This window comes from Asterias rubens, chromosome 3 (genome assembly GCF_902459465.1).
Source record: "Asterias rubens chromosome 3, eAstRub1.3, whole genome shotgun sequence".
Classification (NCBI taxonomy): Eukaryota; Metazoa; Echinodermata; class Asteroidea; order Forcipulatida; family Asteriidae; genus Asterias; species Asterias rubens.
Window position 1 is genome coordinate 1 of NC_047064.1, and position 5,421 is coordinate 5,421.

Below are 5,421 nucleotides of genomic sequence, written 5' to 3' on the forward strand. Positions count from 1 at the left end.
CCCAACCCCAACCCCAACCCCAACCCCAACCAACCCCAACCCCAACCCCAACCCAACCCCAACCCCCAACCCCAACCCCAACCCCAACCCCAACCCCAACCCCAACCCAACCCACCCCAACCCCAACCCCAACCCAACCCAACCCCCAACCCCAACCCCAACCCCAACCCCAAACCCCAACCCCAACCCAACCCCAACCCCAACCCCACCCCAACCCCAACCCCAACCCCAACCCCAACCCCAACCCCAACCCCAACCCCAACCCCAACCCCAACCCCAACCCTGAAAAGCTGCATGCCTGTGGAAAAAAACTGCCGGACTATCAAATTTTGCTCAAATTTAGGCTCTTAGATGCACAAGGTTATGTTTGCTCTAAAATTCCTTTGAGTATTAAAGGAACACGTTGCCTTGGATCGGTCGAGTTGGTCTTTGAAAAGCGTTCTGTAACCGTTTGTTATAAAATGCATTTGGTAAACGTATGTTGTACAAGTAGAACACAATGATCTACACAAAGATATGCTTCGAAATTGCGTGGTTTTCTTTTTACCTCGTCAACTAACACGGTCGGTCATTATGGGTGTCAAATTGTTGACTATCATCAATGATTCTCAGAATGCTTTAAAGGCAGTGGACACTATTTGTAATTACTCAAAATAATTTTTAGCATAAAAACTTACTTGGTAACGAGTAATGGGGAGCTGTTGATTGTATAAAACATTGTGGAAAACGGCTCCCTCTGAAGTGACGTAGATTTTAGAAAGAAGTAATTTTCACGGAATTGATTTTGAGACCAAAAGTTAAGAATTTGAGGTCTCAAAATCAAGCATCTGAAAGCATACAACTTTGTGTGACAAGGGTGTTTTTTCTTTCATAGATATCTCGCAACTTCGACGACCAATTGAGCTCAAATTTTTACAGGTTTGTAATTTTATGCATATGTTGAGACACATCAAGTGAGAAGACTGGTCTTTGACAATTACAAATAGTGTCCAGTGTCTTTAAAGACAGTGGACACGATTGGTTATTACTCAAAATAATTATTAGCATAAACCTTACTTGGTAACGAGTAATGGGGAGAGGTTGATAGAATAAAACATTGTGAGAAACGGCTCTCTTCTGAAGTGATGTTAGTTTTTCGAAAAATAAGTAATTTTACACGAATTTGATTTCGAGACCTCAGAATTAGATTTTGAGGTCTCGAAATCAAACATCTGAAAGCACACAACTTCGTGTGCCAAGGGCGTTTTTATTATTTCATAGCTACTCGCACCTTCGACGACTAATTGAGCTCAAATTTTCACAAGTTTATTTAATGCATATTTTTTTACGTTGAGACACACAATGTGAGAAGACTCGGGTCTTTGACACTTACCAAATGTGTCTAGTGTCTTTAAACCGCGATATAAAGAGGGATCACACAAACTTTTATTATACAACCTATGAATGGGCATTACACGGAGAGTCAAACAACTGAAAGCAAATAACAACCACACATGTATATTTTACAAGGAAGATGTGTGTGCAAAACACACATTTTAATGGTTCTCCATGGGAAAAAAGGGGCAGTTACCTAAAGCTCTCTCAGACCCCGACTATTTATACCAAATAGTAGAGCTGGTGCGTTAAACCTGTCTTAAGAGAACATGTACATTATGAGGGTTTCTGAAAGCCAGAATCTCTCCAAATCATACCTAATATATATACAATGGCAACCAGCAACCCTAGATATGTACAATCAGTCATAGTTGTTCCACTCTTTATTATAAAACCACTTTTAAGGTTGGACTCTTTTATTTTATTCCTAAATATACCAAATAGTGGTGAGAAGATGTGTACACGCACCTCCTAATTGAGAAGTATTTGAAGATGTGTAGGAATTTCACTTAAGAATTTGTTCCTACATTGAACCTTGCATATACATGTAGCAAGACAAGATGCAAACAACAAGCTTTTGCACATGTTAGTTAATCCTACAGTAACATCATATAACAAGGTAGGAGATAGTTCCAAGCCAGTTGATGTATACATTGCCCTTTGACTGATGCAGGCCCGATATTGAACTTTTGTATGGTCAAGGCATTTTTCACATGGTAAAGGGGACCCATTAGGAGGAACTTTTCTACTTGAACATTTCAAGGGGCATCAAGGCAATGACCAGGGCATGGAGGTGAGTGCCTACATAGCCTCCTTTGTGAAATATCTATACATCACAGCCTGTATTCTATAGCCATCCTATTCAAAATAATATTACACATAAGAAGATCAAACTAATGCTTTTCTCTGCCATGCTGTTAAATCCTTTAATTCATGAGATAAAATAAAATATTTTCTTTCCAGCAGTTGTGTTGCAATGGGTAGGCTTGTTTGTTTAACAGAGAGTGCAAGAGATAATTATATATTGAGGTTTATTTTAGATTGTAGTCTGAAACTAATCATGAAATAAAATCAAAGTGCACACCAATGCAGTCATTAAAAATGAACAGAAAAAGGCATGTATGCAATACAAGTCAAAACTGTACATATGTGGGGAAAGTAACAGTTTGCCAACAATGTGAATCCTGTATGTACACATCACCTCGTACTGTACTGTACATCCTATTTATATTTATGTACAAGTTATTTTTGTTAAATATATTTATGTCATTTATGTATATCCCCTGTACTATAGAAGTGCTTTTAAACAATATTTTGTGACGAGGGGAAAATGGGTGAATACACAAACAAAGCACATATCGGTATCAAACACATTTATAATTTGCACTAACCAAAGAGGACTTGAATGTAGAACTATTTCGACTGAGTTACTTTAACTTCTTAGATGACTTAAAAGCAACATTTTTTTTTATAACAAAAAAACATGCAATGTTTACAATGAATTAAAGGCAGTGGACACTATTGGTAATTATTCAAAAAAATTATTAGCATAGAACCTTTCTTGGTGGCGAGTAATGGGGAGAGGTTGATGGTCTGAAACATTGTGAGAAACGGCTCCCTCTGAAATGACTTAGTTATTGAGAATGAAGTAATTTCCCACAAATTTGATTTCGAGACCTCAGATTTAGAACTCTAGGTCTCGAAATCAAGCATCTGAAAGCACACAACTTCGCGTGACAAGGGTGTTTTTTATTTAATAGTTACCTCGCAACTCCGACGACTAATTGAGCTTAAATTTTCACAGGTTTATTTTATGCATGATGTTGAGATACACCAACTGTGAACGCTAGTCTTTGACAATTACCAAAAGTGTCCACAGCCTTTAAACTAAGAATGCTTTATGAATTCTGCTACATACTTCCCCATTTATATTTACCTTAAATTTTTTTTTTAACTTTGCTTAATCTTGAAACTGCATAATATTCAGTTTTGTAACTCCATAAAGTACCCAAATAGAAAGTGGTAAACATAAATATATTCCACTACACACCAGCATCCGTTTGGCTGAAGTGTTACATAAATATTATTATAGCAGTACACTCAAATTAAGGTGTATAATAAACATACCAGGAAGTATTATGTTTTTTAAAACACTGGGTAACAAAGAGGAAAATATCACAGCATACACCAACATGACCAAGCTCATTCATAACTTGTCCTTCCAAAATCTAAAAGGTGAATCTGGGGTGAATTTCACAAAGATTTAGTCTTAACCTCAAGCTAGGATGGATTTCCTAACTTAGGACTAGCCACTAACCCCTTAGTGTTCAATAACTCTGACTAGGACTAGTCTTAAAGACACTGGACAATATTGGTAACTGCCAAAGACCAGTCTTCTCACTTGGTGTATCTCAACATATGCATAAAATAACAAACCTGTGAACATTTTAGCTCAATTGGTCGTCAAAGTAAAAACACCCTTGTCACACGAAGTTGACGTTGTGCGCTTTCAGATGATTGATTTTAAGACCTCAAATTCTAAATCTGAGGTCTCGAAATCACATTCGTGGAAAATTACGTCTTTATCCAAAACTACCTTACTTCAGAGGGAGCCGTTTCTCAGAATATGTTATACTATTAACCTCTCCCCATTACTCGTTACTAAGTAAGGTTTTATGCTAATAGTTATTTTGAGTAATTACCAATAGCGTCCACTGCCTTTAAGATGGGGTTATCTTTGAATGTTTGACCCCTGGTCGACTATAAACTAATTTTTTCAATAACTCAGACTAGGACTATTCTTAAGTTGGTATTATCTTTGTAAATTTGACCCCTGGTCGACCACAAACTCACGTTTGAAATAACTCAGAGTAGGACAAGTCTTTACACGATTGGTAATTGCTCAAAACAAATATTAACTTAAAAACTAACTTGGTAATGAGCATTGGAGAGCTGTTGGCAGTATAAAACACTGTTGGAAACGACTCCCTCTGAAGTGGCGAAGTTTTTGAGAAAGAGGTTATTTCTCACTGAAATATTAAAAGACTTCCAACTAGAAGTCTTTTAATCCTATCTGAAAGCTAACAAATTCCTCCAACAAGGTTTTTTTCTTCATTTTCTAATGAAAATGTGGACTAAATATTAACTAAAAAAAACTAGTATCACAACACATCCTTGTGGTAACCTTTTATCAGTCACAATATCATACCAAAACGGTACAGTAAAAACCGACAATGGTACCAAACATAGATATATTATTTAACAAATATACTGTGTGCATGTGGTAAAAAAATTGATCCGAAAACCAAAGTGGAATTGCTGTAATAGTCATTATAGAAATGTTATATAATAGTTTTAGATATTTTTTGTTGTTTTGTTTATAAAAAAAAACAGCTGCACAATGCTTAACCCACACACTAATGTCAATTTGTAACAATCTTGCTTTACATCACATGTTTATCAAAATGGGGTGAGGGAATGGTTTTTGTTGTCTTTTTGTTTCCCTTTGGTTAATCCAAGACTCAAACATCGAGCTAAAAACAATCAAATAGATGTAAAAACAGAACTGCATAATCAGACAGTCATGTTTACAAATGAATATTGTCTAATTATTGATGGATTCAGTGCAGACAATACCGCTTGTTAAGGGATATATGTTAGTGCAGTAGCTGGTTTTTAATGTCCACACAAGACTTTATGCTGATTGGGTAAGATGCACAATTGGTTTGACTTACTGCATGTCATCTATCTGCAGTGCAATAGAACTGCGTTGCTGCAAACGGTTTTGTCTTCATAAAAAATGTGTACTAATCAGAAAGATTAATTTAAAGACTGGAAAAAAGCCCATCACAAATATACAGTCACTAACCATGGAGCAGGATTCCTTACTCTATTCACTAACCATTGAGCAAGATTCCTTACTCTATTCACTCACCATGCTACATGTAGACACTTTGTTTTGGAGAGGCTACAGGTTTCTGAACAAGCTACCCTTTTCTTAAAGTAGTTAGAATCAACCATCACATGAATGTTGCATCTCTCCTTTCA